Source organism: Perca fluviatilis, chromosome 3 (assembly GCF_010015445.1).
Source record: "Perca fluviatilis chromosome 3, GENO_Pfluv_1.0, whole genome shotgun sequence".
NCBI lineage: Eukaryota > Metazoa > Chordata > Actinopteri > Perciformes > Percidae > Perca > Perca fluviatilis.
Window position 1 is genome coordinate 25,885,419 of NC_053114.1, and position 17,283 is coordinate 25,902,701.

Here is a 17,283-nt window from a genome sequence, read left to right on the forward strand (position 1 = left end):
GCACTACACTGCCCCTAGCTGGCCCATAAACATGAACAGTTCCATCATCAGTATGAGAGCCTCGGGGCAACCCTCAGATAGAATAACTGAACTAGACTAAACTCATGAGAGCAGGTGTATAATTCCTGTATTGCAGCACGCTTATTCACAGAAAAGATTATTGATGTAAAATAGTTTTGAATAATTTCCACTCAGACACTTGTGTGAAAATGCTAATCAAATTCCTTCTGCACGCAATAGGATACGCTACAACCAGGCAGAGTAACGAAGAAGGTAGCGGAGCTAGTTGATAGATTAAACTTCAAGGGGGTAAGCTTCGCTTCAGAACTCGAACCTCCTATGGCGCCATTTTGATGCTACAAAACGATCACCTCCCGTTAGCATCCCATTGACTGCCATTCATTTTGACGTCACTTTGACAGCGAATAACTTTACATCTGAAGCGTTTAAAGACTCTATTTGTCCATTGTTTATTTCTAAAGAAACACGACAATTTATAAAAGGCTCCATTACCTTGTATCTCACGTTATGGCTCCGTAGCAGACGTTTTTGTAAAAATATGCTAACGATTGTGTCATAACCAACTGACTTACTGTCGCATAGTAGAGAAATTACCGTATAGTACAGGAGAAGCTCGCAGGCAGTTTCGACTTACATGAGCTGTTTAAGTTTAATTACTAATGTTAACTAGCATTTTAGTTAGCAATAATTAGCCTGTGCCTATGTTATCTCCTTACATATACCTGCTCTCCGTCTCTGCAAGATTCGGAATGATTGAGATTTCTCTTTGCACAGCTACCAGAACACTTACAACTCGCGAGCATAGACTGTTCTTTACAGTAGTCTATGCTCGCAAGCCCACGGAGACTTTCTAGACCCCCCTGGCGGCAAATTACATTTGCTGCCGCTAGGGTGCGTCTAGATTTCTAGGCTAAGCAACTGGAGTTTTGAAGCTATCAGCTGAGATCCTTTTTGTTTTCTTAAATTCAAAATAAATATAAACAAATAAATATAGGCTAGTTATTAAATATTTGTGACCAAGCTACTGTATGTACTAAGCAGGATATATTACAGTTGAGAAATTAACTTCAGGGGACACTTCACCCAAAAAACATATTCTTCCTCTTACCTGTAGTGCTATTTATAAATCTATATTGGTAGTAGGTTACTCAAGATAATCCAAAGACCTTGTTGTAAACATTTTTATGTAGGAAATATTTTCTTTCTACCCAACTACACCCACCAACTGTATTACCGTGCAGAAAAAAGCGTACTCATGGATGAGATGTGCTGCTGCAATTTCATGTTATTCATTGGCTGGATATATGTGCTGATATATCTCCAATAAACTAATGTCTTGTTGAGGCTCTACTTTACAATGAGATCAGGACTTCTGAGGTGTTTTGTGTAACAACTGTACCGCCAGCTGCTTTGTAATTTAGGAAACTAGCACAGTGCCCGTTTGGAGCTTGTGCCTGTTCAGAAAGGGCCGATTGCTTGGTTCACAGTATTTCCCCCCCAACTTTATCTAACTATAAGCGTGGTTCAATCAGTCGTTTAACAATAGGAATTGTTTGTGGTACCTGCTGCAGCACGGACCGTTTTAGAGGTTGCACCTATAGGTATCAGAGTAGCCATGTGGGTGAGCCCACTTGTATGTTCGCCAGAAGAATGTTAAATAAACTATCGCCCTTTGGGTGACTGATATTCCGGAGTCTCCGTGAGAGTTAAAGACCAGAATATTACATGGTGGCACTGGCAGTGGTAGTGAACTTTGGCCGTGTTGTGAGAAAGTAACGTTTAAAGGTCCAATATCTAATATATTTACTGTAATAAATCCAAAAATGACCCCAATGCGTCATCAGATATTAAGGAAACATGCTAAGTTGAAACACTATCTTTTACTGACAACAATGTTAATGTCAGTATTTTCTCCTTTTGAAATTTTCATTCCATGACGGAATTTCTGTTTGTGTTTTGGCCTGTGTGTTGTTATCAACTGCTCTGTTTGAAAGCCAGGCCGGGTTGCCAGATATACCTGTAAAAACATTAACCCAGCACGCTACAGCTGTAATGTTAGTACAGCCATGAAAGCAGCAAACAAACGAACAGGATCAACGGAGATAGATTCTACCGATTTAAAAAAAAAAAGCATGTTTCTTACAGTTGCGTGACCAGATATGTAACAAATCCCGGGTAAATATTGGAGATGTTGCTTTTATGACTGTCAGTATAGCCAGCATCTAACGTTAGCTGCTCCGCTCTGCTGTGGAGTAATGTCTGACTATGTGAGACAAGCGTCTAGCAACATTAATAATAATACATTTAATTTGTAATGCACTTTATATTTACGCAAATCTCAAAGTGCTACATGATAGTGCTAAAAATTATAAAAACACATGGAGAGCATGAAAAAAAAAAAAAAAGAAGTAAATCAAAGGAAAAGGGCACAAGTTCACTCAAAAGCTCTCCTAAAAAGGTGGGTTTTAAGGCCACGTTTAAAAGCATCCACAGTCTGTGGGCTCCTCAGGTGGTCAGGGAGAGCATTCCACAGACTGGGAGCAGCTGAGCAGAAAGCCCGATCTCCCATTGTACAGAGCTTTGTCCTTGGAGGTTTCAAAAAATATGCTGAGGGACGCAGGTCGGAGTGCGTGTTGAGGTCTGTGGGGTGAGGAGTTCCTTGAGGTAGGGGGGGGCTTCACCATGAATGCACTGGTGGGTAAGGAGGGAGACCTTGTACTCAACCCTGAGTGAGACAGGAAGCCAGTGGAGTGATTTGAGGATGGGGGTGATGTGGTCATATTTGCGCACCCTCAACAGGATCCTAGCAGCGCTGTTTTGGATATACTGCAACTTCTGAAGGCTTTTCTTAGGGATCCCGGTGAGGAGCGCATTGCAGTAGTCCAGCCTGGAGGAGACAAAAGCGTGGACAAGCTTTTCCGCGTCTGCAGGAGTGAGTGTGGGACGGAGTTTGGCGATGTTCCTGAGGTGAAAGAAGGAGGTCTTGCAGAGATGTTTGATGTGAGCCTCAAAGGTCAGATGAGAGTCCAGAGGGGGTTGGGTTTGTTTGAGGTAGAGTTGAGTATCATCAGCATAGCAGTGGAATGAAATTCCATGCCGGCTGATGACATGGCCAAGGGGGAGCATGTAAAGAATAAACAGGGTGGGGCCGAGCACTGATCCTTGAGGGACACCACATGTGACGTTGTGTGTCAGGGATTTAGCGTCTCCCAAGGCGACATGCTCAGTTCTCCCGGTGAGGTAGGATGAGAACCACTCATGGACAGAGTCAGAAACACCGATGGTGGAAATTAGGCGGTGGAGGAGGATGTTATGGTCCACAGTGTCGAATGCTGCAATCAAGTCCAGGAGGATAAGAAGAGATGGGTAGCCAGCGTCTCAAACAGGTTGTTTTGTTTTAGATGGTCCTGAAGCTGTGCGGCAGTGGATGCTGCAGTCTCAGCCTGGCAACCTCCGTGAACTTCGAGTCTGAGGAGGAGGGGGCGGGGGAGACGACTCTCTCCAGTATTTTGAATTTGTACTGCAGTAACTATTTTAAACACTAGCTGTCAGTATTACATATTGCACCTTTTAAGTTAGCAGACTCCGCTAACCCCGGCTCGGCTGCGGCTCACCTACGGATTTGACGTGCCCCCTTTTTTTCGTCTAGCCGTCACACATCCAGGTAGGGATGTGCCCCGGACGAGAGAAGGAGGGAGCCAGGCTCAGCCTTAAACGGCGTGCAGCACAACAGTGTTCTAGAGAGCCCAAGAGCCGTGGCGTTCATCTTACATGTGTCTGTGTACGATTTGTATTTGCATGTAGGGTAGACAACAATCAGTTTTTGGCGGATGACCCCTTTTGGCATATAACACCGGTACCCGGTGAATCACAATCAATGAACCTTCTAGTTCTAGTGATGCAGCAACTCCCTGCCCCCGCTGCTATACTGCGCATCTGTGGGTGCTGTACTGCACATGTGTGGGGACACATGCACAGAGATATCCCGATTTATATATTAGATAGATAGCTCCAGTGCGTTGCCACATCGCAACACAACGTCTTCCAACAATGCACTGCTTATGGAAAAAGCTTAGCCCCTGGTATTTTTTTGCTCTTTAAATTACTTAATTAAGAATGAACACACAAGTTCTCAGATACACAATTTCTTTTTTAAGGGTCTGTCCTCTCAAAACCTTCTATTAGAACTAGATTCATTGGCCACAAAATAAAATAAAGCTATTTTAAGGTCAGTTTTAGTACCGGTATTTAACTTTATTATTTATTGATGCATTCAGTTTTACTTGTGACTCATTAGAAAGCCTGTTACACTGTTGACTTTATTCATCTCTTGTGCACCACATCGGTCAGCTGAAATCCCTTTGAGATGTAGACCAATAGTTAACTTTTTCTTTAGCCTACCTTCTTTGCTTACTAATCACACTATTGTGTATTTGTTTCAGCACAGTTCACTCGACTTTGTGTGAGAGATGAAGTTAGTTTTGCATCTTGCCGACAAGGCCATCTCTCCCCCTGTTTGTCTGTTGGATTGCCCTTTTCGGTTAAAAAGAATATCCCTTTCATCCTTTTACCTCCTCAAATCCTCAGTATTGACAAGTCATAGCCCACACCTGGATAAAAGGAATGATTCTCTATTATGGACATAATATAGAGTAGATTGTATCAGCTTTTTGTAGTATTTAGTTTTCTTTTTCAGAAAGCTTTAGTGGACAGCTAAAACACGATGAGGAATACCAATGTGAGTAGTTCAGGGAATACCAAGGAAAAACTAACAATGGCACTCAGAATAGGAATGCTAGTCATACTACGCTTTTGTGGTTGGTAAAGGAAAGCGCGTTAATGGACGTCATAAAATGTCTTTCCACCAGCTTCACATCAAAGGTGAAGAATGTAATGGCTTTCCCATAAGTTCTATCAAGCCCGGTTAACAATTGTGAGACCACAGATCTCAACATAGTTTTTTTTTTCTTCTCCATATTGACACCCACCTAGGCCTGGTTAATCATTAACCCTCTGGCTGCTCTGTGTGTAAACCTGGGCTTAAATAGCACTCTATTAATATTGACTCTGCTGTGTAAAGCAAACTTAGCGTCATGCGCTTAAAAATACTTGATTGCCTTAAAAGCTTGTTGATATCTGATGATGAAAGAAAAAATACCATAGAGGGAAAACATCTGAAAAATAAGGAAAAGTGTATTCAGAGTTCATAAATGTGATTTTGCATTTGGTTAGTGTCCTGTCATAAACACCAACGGATGGACTCTGAAATCAAATCTGTATTTAAAACTTAAAATATGAAGATGTATTTTCTCTTACTGCTTTGAACATTTAACTCATAACTCATTACAGTGTCTTCGCGTGTTCATCAACCCCAACCTATTCTGCAAACTTCAGACCGTTGAGTTGGTATAGCATTGCTCGGTTATTTGGCAGGTGTCACAAAAGAAGCAACCACATGATCGGGCTTGATATTGACGTTAATTTGCATAATGCAACAGCCAACTGAGGATGAGACAGATGTGTGAATCTACAGTAGATACTGGTAATAGTACACACTTCTTAAAGGGTCCTTGATATTCACCTTGGGCCTTTGCTTCTGGCCCTCAGGCTCCTCTGTCGTCTAATGCTGCACTTGGGTTGTGTCAAGTTCGTCATCAGGATCCTCTGGCTAAAATGCCTCGTTGTAGTGTGGTACTCTGTATTGTTCAAACTGGTGCTAAGGTGCTAAGCCCAGGCCGAGAAACAGACGCATGTGTATTATGGCCCAATAACCTTTCTGTTAACTTTTTTAGGATCTCAGGAGCTTTACCTGCATTTTGACTGAAGTAATACTTCCAGTGTTAGGTAGTGGACCCTCAAACTCCCTGCTACTGTAGTATTTTTCATCATCAAGTAGGCTGGGCGATGTGACAATATTGTCAAAACAATATAACAGTGTCTATCGTGCATATTTTTCTGCGTTACAGCCATATTTACGTCATTTGGACGACGCTTTACGTTGTGTTTCTTTCACGTTTTGTTTATATTGCACTTAAGTTCTTAATAAAATTAAAAAAAAAGTTCTGTATTTTCATTTGTCAAGTATTTAAGGAGTATACAAAATAGGCTTTACCATGTGGTTATTTCATATAGCCTATTTATTTTAGAAAACATGCTATCATGATATATCGTAATCAAAATAAGAAATGACTTACATCGAGATGAAAATCTTGGCCATATCACCCAGCCTTATCAAATATTGAGGTGGAGTTTCCAGTACAGAATGGTAATGTTATCGACATTTTAACAAAGCTACATACAGCTGACTTTTGACTAATCTAAAGAAGAGCTAGATAATTGTTTGATTGTGGATACGTACAAACTCAAGCAGTAAAAAAACGTTGTACTTTACAGAACAGCATCTAGCCTTTTTAGATTATCTGGTCTTCCTTACTACCCCTGCACGTCTCCTTTCAATATGTACTTAAAATACGCAACAGTAAATTAGTTGACTCCTGCAATAAGTTGTTAATGAACAAGTGACAGCATATCTGTTAAAATAAGAGGAATATTGTAATTTACTTAAACTTATGAGTCAAATGTAAATCCTGAATTATACTGGATATACATTTCTTGTATATTCAGTGTTAGGGGTAAGGTGTGTGGTGTGTGTGTGTGTGTGTGTGTGTGTGTGTGTGTGTGTGTGTGTGTGTGTGTGTGTGTGTGTGTGTGTGTGTGTGTGTGTGTGTGTGTGTGTGTGTGTGTGTGTGTGTGTGTGTCTTTACAAAAACAAATTTAGTAATGCAAATGACACACCTCCTTAACTTCTTTTTAAATCGCTTTGATTAATCATACACTAACCAGACAGTAAAACGACTAATCAGCCCAAGGTCAAAATATCACCTCCTCTGGTAATTACCGCACACTTGTGACTTTGTTTTGGCCACAGCAAATCGATATATGTTTCACGGTTAAGTGAAGCAGGTAAACCCAAAGGCAGGAGAGTGCAGAAAACAGGAACTTGAAGACAACTCCTTATCACAGGTTTAGTTTAGGCAATGCAAAACTGGTCTCAAAATAACAAAACAAAGGATCAAACAAAGACTGAACTAAAAACCATGACTTAAAGTGATGGTTCGGAGTAATTTCACCCTAGGGTCCTTTGCACCATGACCTCGAGCCAAACACCCCCCCCAGAAGCTTTTTTCACCTGGGTCTAACATTGGGAGAGTTAGCGTAGAGTAGCGTTATCAGCTGAATAGCTTAGTGCAGGGGCTAATGGATCCAGTGATGTATCTCGTAAATGACCCCACTAATAATGCCCGAAATGATACCAAACTTCTACACTAGTACAAATAGTTTATTTACTCATAAAACGATGGATTGGAAAGTTTGTAAGTACACCAGAAGTGTATGTAAATAACACTTGCCTGTTGGCTTCTCGTCTCTGCTGCTGCTGCTGCTGCTACCTAACGGGCAGTAAGAGTGCTTAGGGCCGTCTATAAAAAACACCGAAAAGAGATGCAACAAAAATATTTATTGATTTAACTTTTTTTTTTTTAAAGTAAGTGCTGTAGTATAACTAGCAGGAGACAAATTATAATTGAGGTAAGTTTGGAGACATTACCTTATTTAATCATTAAATTAATAAATATTTTTGTTGTATCTCTTTTCGGTGTTGTAATTTGTAGACGGCCCTAAGCACTCGTCTAACTGCCAGCAGCAGCAGCAGCAACAACAACAACAGCAGAGAGCAGAAGCCAGCAGGCAAGTGTTATTTACATACACTTCTGGTGTACTTACAAACTTTCCAATCCATCGTTTTATGAAAGCATAACCTATTTGTACTAGTGTAGAAGTTTGGTATAATTTCGGGCATTATTAGTGGGGTCATTTACGAGATACAAACGTGGGTCCATTAGCCCCTGCGCTAAGCTATTCAGCTGATAACACTACTCTACGCTAACTCTCCCAATGTTAGACCCAGGTGAAAAAAGCTTCTGGGGGGGTGTTTGGCTCGAGGTCATGGTGCAAAGGACCCTAGAGTGAAATTACTCCGAACCATCACTTTAAATACAAATTAATCTGACTAGGGGATGAAGTGCAGCTGGAGAGATGGGCGGAGAACCTCAGGTGGGGGGAATGAGGTGATAATGCATGAACACAGGTGTGGTGGTAAACACGCTTGACATTACAAAATAAAACAGGAAACAGACAAAAGCAAAGCCCCAACACCATGACAACATGATGCTGTTGAAGCTGTAGCACCTGTATACTGAAGTGTTATTTTGATGTGATTGTTTTTCTTTTTAGTGTTGCAGTCTTAAAGCAACATCAAAGCACTTTTCCTCTTCGGTCCCCCTACAGGTTGGAAGCGGAATTGTCCATTACCGTTCTCATTCGAACTACAGATCCGCTACCTGATCTGGCAAACTTGCATAGTGCGGTTTTAGCCGATAGAGGGCTGCAAAGCGAATGCAGTTCGTGCCGTTCACCCTGTTACGAGTTGATGAACCACTGAAACAATTTTGGAAACATTATTTTATGGTACAAAGAATATTTGGTGTTGCTTTAAACAATTAGTTGCATTTCAAGGGAGGTTTCTGCTACAATGTGTTAATTGTATGACATACCTAGATTAGATCCTTAGACTCTCATTTGTTGTTCTACTGTTTTTTACAGTTTATAAATATTATGCTTTGCACACAAAAGCTCATGTCAGCAATTTTGTGATCTGTGTGAAAAGGTAAAATATCGTGAAAAAACACTCATTTTAGTATTTTATTTCAAAATTGCTGTCACTTGATATTATTGATTTACTTTAGTGATACTCATACTAATATTTTGGTGGTATTAATACTACATTGTGTATCAACATATGCGAATGTTTTATGCTTTACCAGAAGAGACTTAACATCTTTGGACCATATTGTGTGTGTGTGTGTGTGTGTGTGTGTGTGTGTGTGTGTGTGTGTGTGTGTGTGTGTGTGTGTGTGTGTGTGTGTGTGTGTGTGTGTGTGTGTGTGTGTGTGTGTGTGTGTGCTCTTCCGTGTCTACCCTTCACAATAAAGGTCCAGCTTAAGTTCACGCAGAGCATTTCGCTAAGAGGAAACTTTATATATAGGCATTTTTGCAGACACTAGATAGGCTATCAAACAAAAGCCAGACACTGTATAATATTAAGCTAGCCTGACACGCCAGACCCACATCAAGATGTTGGGTCTGGGAACTCACCATTGACAGGGCTCAATGCGAGGGGCGGGATAAACGGTTGTCTTTCAAATTCCCTCTGCACGCAATAGGATAGCACTACAACCAGGCAGAGCAACGAAGAAGGTAGCGGAGCTAGTTGATAGATTAAACTTTTGCCGTATCCATCCGGTCGGCAAAATTCCAAACGCATCTTCCTTTTTTAAGAATGATTTCTGTGCCGTTCTTTGTTCTTTTCTCAAAGAAAAGCTTAACTCCAAGTCTTCCAGAAGACCGCTGTTCCCAGCAGCAACAGCCATAAGCCCGCCCACCGACTCTATACACGATGTGATTGGCCTGACCAGAGTTTGGTTTTTCAAGCTCACAAGTCAACGGAGAGTGCCTAGACCCCCCTGTCTGCAAAATAATTTTGCTGCCGCTAGGGTGCGTCTAGATTTCTAGGCTAGTATTAAGCTGCTGTGAGCTGTAAATTCACCACTTCTAAGCACACAGCAGCAGAAGATAACTTTTAATCTCAGAGCTGACCAGGCAAAGAGAGCAGCCTTCCTCCTTCTCACTCAGACTCACCCTGGGTCCGGTTGTTGAAGTGTGCTGCTAACTACCAAATCCATACTTCAATGTAAACCATCAAACCACTAAGCCTGTTTGGAAATGAACACCTCTTCTGAAGTGTTAAATTCGTTAGCGATATATGACGAGACGAGTACAGCACCGTCGCTGACTGTGGAGATATCAACATGCAATATCGTTGATGAAAAAGACAACATTAAAATATAGTTAAACAAAAACTCTTTATTTTGATTGCCTTCCACCTTTTGTAGGCTATACAGTTACAGGTTGCATATTAAGTGCTTTGGGGTCTTTCTGTAAGTCATTTTGGGGTACAATGATTCTGGAGAAAGCTACAAGCAGCAGTACCACAGGCCAAGCAATCGGCCCGTTCCAAACGAACACATTTTGAAGGGGCACTGTACTAGTATAACGTGCCATGTGAACGTTTTGTACAGTATGTACTATATAGCACACTTTGATAGATTTCTGATATGCAATGAAGTTATCAACAAACCCATAAAACCTCTAAAATACTAACAGTATGTTGCCTAGTTTTTCTGCTCTGCCAGACACATTCTTTTCATGAGAAGTGCAGCACACACTTTTGTCTCCTTGGCCTATTTAGTTTAGCAGCAGGATAATTGTGCTCATGAAATGGAAGCAGATCTTTGCTTTCCCTGAAACAGCCAGCCACAAACGCATCAGCTGTTAAAAGGTTTCACTTGGAAAAACCTCAAAGTGGAACAAGATGCAGTTTATCTTCCAGGCAGTACAGTTTCTGTGTCTCATCACGCATGGAAGTGTTTCCGTGATTGAACTGTTGTGTAGTTCAGCATGTAATTTATGTAATTAATCTGTAGATGATGATGATGATGTCTTCTCAGGCCAAAATAGAATTGAAAAGATGCATTTTTTTCAGATTTAGCTGGTTTAGTGTTGACACAGTGTCTTCCTCGCTGAAAGGAGAAGTGCAGCAGGCCATGATGCCTGATGCTTTTGCTTCCAATCACCGTGTGGAGGATTTGTCACACTCTTCTGTGAAAAACCCAAAGCACTCGTGAGATCTAACATTAACTCCTTGTGTTTCTCTCCAGAGCAAGATGATTCGGAACTAAGCCATTAAATATTAAGTGAGTCTTGGCTGGCAGGAGTCTTTCCATTGGCAGATGAGAAGCAGCCGTTATAGAGCTCATAAATAGGCTGTACACACCGTGGTACACACTGCCGGGCTATGGCCTGGCTCAAAAGAAAGGAAAGGTGGCACCTAAAGTGTGACCTATTGAACTGTCATTTATTATAATTCTTTATTGAAAAATATGTTTTTTTTCTATAATAAATCATAAGCACATTTGCCTACATGCATATAGGAAGCAGTGGCAATGACAAATAATGTTATATCTGTAGAAACCAGAACATCAGCTTCATGTAATTCAATATACCAGCCTCTCAGTAAGCACTCCCTTTGTGAAGCTTATCAGATTCAGTTTTTGTTGACTGTGCCAAGGAGCTGTTGATTCAACTCGTTTTGTAGGCTGAATGTTGTGGTTGGGTATTATTTGATTGTAATGTTTTATAATAAGCTTTAAATTTAAACTAGTTGACCTGTAACACCTGTTTTATCTTCATTAGCTCATGTATCATCCTACTATGTTGCAATTACAGATCCGCAAACATAACCTCCTTGGCCGAGGTAATTAGTTTTTTGACGCTTAAGTAAAGAGTGTGAACTGTGAAGTGCATGCAAAAACATGTAGGGTTGCAACAATAGATTGTCTTTATTATCAAGTAATCTACTAATGTCAATTTTCTAGAATCCCAGGTGACATTATTAAATGTCACAGAGATTGTACTCCCAAGAAGAACAAGAGCATTAGTCGATTCAGCAAGTTTCCCAAAGCAACATATGTTTACATTCAAGTGACAAAGCCCTCTAGCCGACAGGAGCAAAAAAGGAAGTCGGGTGACATCTCAAGTCTATATAGGCCTAATCACTGTGACGTCATGCCAACACAACAGTCACTCCTAGGTAGATAACTGGCAGTGGATTTGAATTGCAGAGATACGGCAAACATGTTTATTTGTTGTCATTTTCAGCCATAACTGTAACGGTTAAAGATGTATAGTTAAACATGGAGGTCCGACCGATTGACGTTTCTGCCGTGCTTATTTTATGTACTGTGTTGCGTTGCTCATGTCTTTGACACTCCGACAGGCAGTAGTGCCCGCACTTACTCCACAGCGCTGTGGAGATAGGTCTGGCAATGTGAGAAGGCACAGGCAAAAGATTTTGTCCTGCCGATAGGGTACGTCAGATCAGAAAACCCCTTGTATGTGTTGTGTTTAGTTTTGGGGACTGCAACAGTCCAAAAACCTAAGCATAATACAATTATACAATTTACTATAATCCAAGACAAAGAAAAGCAAAATATTCAAACATTAGAACTGGAGCCATCAAATGTTTGTCATTTTTTGCTTTAAAAATTATTTAAACCATTAATCAATTATCAAAATAGTACCCAATTAATGTTCTGTCAATCATCTAATCAATAAGCCAGCAGATAGTGCTCTAATGGAATTCATTTCTACTCTTTTTTTTGTTTTGTTTTTTTAACCACAGCTGCTGACCGTGTCTCATTTTTTTTTTTTTTATGAATTTTAATGCCCGTTGAGAAAGTTTTCCACATGTCAGTTTCAGGTCCAACATTTTGGACCTGTAAAGATATCCGCATTGCAGGTTCGATGTCAATTCATTTTTGTCATAAGAGGAATGAAAAACGCCTTTAGCCTTTTCTTCCCTGCCATGGATGTTTTGAGACACAGCCACCGTCACTTTATGGTTTCAAAGACCTGTTCCACATTTACGAGCAGTATTGGTTTTCTGTAGGGAATGAGATTGTCTTTGTTGACTTTTATAACCTGTCACATCAGAAGGTCTCCTCATAGAGGCTCATACAGGGAGGTATTTCATGAACTTCAAGAATGCTGAATACTTTAATACATTAAGTAGTCAAACAATCAATTCTACAGTCTCACGGTTGTGGTATGTCAATATCCTGTGTTTTCATTTGTGAGTCATCTGCTGCTTCCTTGGCAGACTGGCAGGGCTGGAACAGACTGGCCAATTTCCCCCTGCATCCTGTCATTGTTGGTATTCTTTCTCGCTGTCTTTATTGAAGTGACACTAAAGGGTTTGGAGAGTGAGAGAGATGCCTGGTAGGGCCGAGGCCAAGAGGAAGGGTGACAGATAATTGTAGCAATTCTCTCAGTTAAAGTAGCACATATCCTTTCTTTGTTAACTTGTCAGGTGATAACCATTATGGTACTGTATTGTTTAGAAAAAGGAAGGTGTCATTGCAGGGGGCGCTAGCCAACTGTGCATGCACACCCAAAACTTTAAAGGTCATTACTTGTATTTTGGGGTTCTACTAGAACATTTAGTTTTAGCTTACATTCTTTAATGTTCAACAAACAAATAAAGGCAGTTTCTGACATGGTTTTTGACACAGTTTCTGACACTTTAACAGTATTTATAGCACCTTGACTTGCTTTATAATAAAAAAAGACAGAAATCTAACTTTTTACAATATGGGACATTTTATCTGGACAGAGGTTAAATAAGTCTTGTAGAACTCATTAATTCATGTGTTGGCTGTCTAAATGCAATAACAAAGAGAAAGGTGTGCACAAAAACAACAATCAAACAACATTATTCTAGCCAATCAGCAACAGGTGGCGCATTGTTTTCTACAAACCAAAGCATAAATTATCAAAATTATTTGAAAGATAGCAAAAAAACAATTATGCTCCTCCTGTATGGGATTTATTTTATTAATACTGAACCTTAAAAGTACAGAAAGTGTAAGAAAGGTTTGAGGATGCCTCAAACAGTTAGCCACTTGTGCTCCTGTTGGTAATACATTGATTGACACTCATTGAAAAGTTAAAAGAACTCAACCCTGAAACTAGAGCACTATTGCACACTGAAAACTGAATAAAAGGAGCAATCAAATTGATTTTGGTGTATAAACATTCAATGGCTACTAGAGGTCTGCTTACCTCCCACCTACATTATGGTCCTTTTTAACCTTGTAAAGTTGTCCTGCACACACACAGTGGAATCTGTTGCCTCAGGACAAGTCAAGGTGAACTGGGTCTCTCTTTAATAGCTTTAAATACATTTACGTAGATTATTGTCATCACTTATGTCCCTTTTTTCCCATTTGGCTGACAATGTACCTTAATTCATTGCCCTCATTGAAGTCAGTTTTTTGTTAATGCTTCATAAAAATAATAGTAATTATTGTTAATTTGAATTGTTAATCAAATTCCTTGCATTAGTAGTAACAGCATTATATTGTGTCTGTAATATTTTGTCTGTCTCCCTCTTGCCACTCTTTTATGCATGAGTTTTCAAAGAGGAAGTGTTTTTGATTGAGGCATCATCATCATTAAAGACTCTCAGCAAGCCAAAACCTGCTCAAATAGTGACCGGGTTAGCTCAGTTGGTAGAGCAGTCGCACATATATAGAGGTTTACTCCTCGACGCAGCGGCCGCGGGTTTGACTCCAAATTGTGGCACTTTGCTGCATGTCATTCCCCTTCTCTCTCCCCTTTCATGTCTTGTGGAATTAAAGGCCTAAAATTCCCTGCTCAAATAGACATAAAAAATAAAACCGCACACATTATAGGCTAGCTGCTCTTAAAACGACTTTTTGATTGCTGCAGTGGTGTTTTGAGCAATAAAAGTCCTTTCAACAGAAGCTGTATGGTTTATATTTTTACTTGATCATACAATAGACTGCAACATATGGAATTCAGTAAGGGTAATTCATATTTTGAGCTGTGATGTTCAACTGCAGAATTATTTTTGTGCATGTGTGAAAAACGTTTTGTGCACACAGATATAATTTGTAATGTGTAATTAAATTTGTGGAGGAATATTTTCAACAGCAAGGTTTTACAAAGTCTGAGCGACGGACACACAAATTTCCTATCTGTGTGCGACCCTGATCACCCAATCACAATCATAGCGGCACTAAGCGCCCGGCAGAGCCACGGTGCCGCTGCAAAAAATCCTTGTGAAGAAACTTGGTTTTGGTGGAAAATGTGTACGTTCAAAAGTTGTTTTAGTTGTGCCACAGAAAACTCTGATTGGACAGATAGTCTAGCTAGCTGTTTATTTACCCTGCAGATAATTCTACATCTCAAAATGTTAATTACCCTTATTTGATTCCGTAGTATCAGGAATCTCACCGAAATCTACCTGTGGGGACCCCAAAATGAGTTCCTCCTATTTTTCAGTAAAGGCCAAAACAACCTAATTCAGTTTTGTGGTCATGGCATTTGCTGATTCTTGACCACCTTTTCCCCAGTCTGTTGTCGTTTTTCCTGACTAATCAGTGGACATTCCAGATTTACTGTAGACTTTATGCCAAATCCTCTTAAGTAATTAATGTCTGAAGGCGTAGGCTCAGTCTAGTCCTGGAGGACACATTGTAAGAAATCTGGAAAATGGCAAGTCTTAAAGATTTAAACTTGGGAAATGAGGACAGAAATACTGAAGGAGCAGGTTAAGGTTATGCAGAGCCTGCTGCTTTTTTTTTTTTTTTTTAAATGCCGTTTTTTTTTTTAATGGCTTCTTTGTTAACAATATGTGGTGTCTAGTCCTACATTCTTACACTTTACGGTTCTATTGTGAATTTCTGAGTAACTCAAGACGAAACAGACCTTCCCAGTCTACGATAAATGTTGACCCAGTGCCAGCTATTTTATATGATTATTCCCACTTTCTTATCAATAGAGTCAATAGCTTCCATCAGAAAGGTTTCCAAAACAAGACCTCTGGATGCCACAAGCTATTTTTAGATCCTGCTCATTGTGATTCTAGATGCACTGCACATAGGTGGTGGACTGGAGTCTTTGAGTCTTTAAAGGTGTAAGTAATCAAAACATGACCACAATGTGGCTCGATGGTGTTTTATGGTTATGGTTAGGGTTAGGGTTATGGTTAGGGTTCTTGAAGTCAGTGACCATTGACTTGAGTCAATGTGTCATCAGATATAAACCACAAGTTTGACTTCCTCATAATGGAAACATGCAATGTAACTTTGGCAAAACACAGTATTCTTTACAGGTCACTTTGTAATGTATGTAGCTAACTTTATGTTATTGTGGCTAACGTTACCATTGCCAGCTTCACGGTTATATGTTGGACAGTAAGATGATTCCCACTTTCTTACAAACTGGCATGCAACCATAATGTGTAATGTACTGACTGTACAGTGTATAGACAAGCTGTATAACGGTTCTGGAAGTAGTAGTACCAACAATCTCCCCTGCCGAAATTGTTTATGTATGCCTGCACGACCTGCCCCAGCATACGACCACAGCCAAACTTTCCCCTCCCCCTTTGTTAATTTTTCTTTCTGGCAGAGTTAGATGAGAAGACTGATATCACTCTCATGTCTGTACAGTACATATAAAGGTACCACAGAGTTTAGCTTAGCACAAAGACTGGAAACATTGGAAAACAGCTAGCCTGGCTTTGTCCAAAGGTAACAAAATCATAACACCAGCACCTCTACAGCTAACTAATTAACACCTAACGTATCACTTCAATGTTCAATCCGCACAAAAACCGAAGTGTAAAAACAGCAATTTTCCGTTTTACGTGGGTGGTCACGTGCAGACTATTTCTTGACTCGGAGCAGTAAATTCCCAGAGTCTCAGCTAGTTGCCTGGCAACAGATTAAACAAACAAGATATAACACGTTTATTAGTTAGTTTTAAAGGTGCTGGTAGATGATTTTATTACCTTCGGACAGAGCCAGGCTAGTAGTGGTGTCTTGTAATCCCTTGTGGGTTGGGCCAAATGTTTGCCATGAAATGGAAATAAACTAAATTAAAAATTAAAACTCACTATTTTACAGACTGTAAGCAACTTATACATTATATTTCGCTGTGATTCCTTTCCAGGCTTAGACCAAATGCGGTTAGCATGGCAGCATGGTGATGTCACACTGTCCATGAATGTGTGCGTGCGTTGTTGCTAAAGGCTCTTCCTGTTGCCTCAGCATGGTTTTCCTGAGATCTCTGATTCAAAAGAAAACAGGCAGTCATGTGTAAGCATTTTTGGGTTTGTGTCTGTGTGTGTTTTCTTCTGTAAATAGTTTGAATTCCTCTGCTTTTTGATGTCACGCTTTCATGTTAAGCTCAGTGTCTGTTTCATCTCTTTGAGTCCACTGATAAACACAGAGCCAAAGGCAGATGTGTTGTACGTAGAGAGAGAGTCTTCTCAGCCAGTTTGACTAAATCTTCCCATTTGAATTCAATCACAAATAACACACAGTAATCCCATTGCACTGCTGTGAGGACATTAAATACCACTAACAACCCACTTTGTATTCAAACCTGACCTGTATGGGTGGTTTGGCCCTCACAGGAGCTTCAGTGGGCTCTTTTGTGAAGTCAGGATAGTGGTGGGTGGGTGTTGAAAGCAAGTCATGTAAACTGATGCCTGGA

The 17,283-nt window shown here is 40.2% G+C and overlaps 1 protein-coding gene across 2 annotated transcripts in view; it reads left to right on the plus strand.

Moving 5' to 3' along the window:
* The window catches only part of nfat5b (nuclear factor of activated T cells 5b), a 44,273-nt gene that overhangs the window by 1,965 nt on the left and 25,025 nt on the right, over positions 1-17,283 (plus strand). The gene's annotated exons all lie outside the window — the stretch shown is intronic.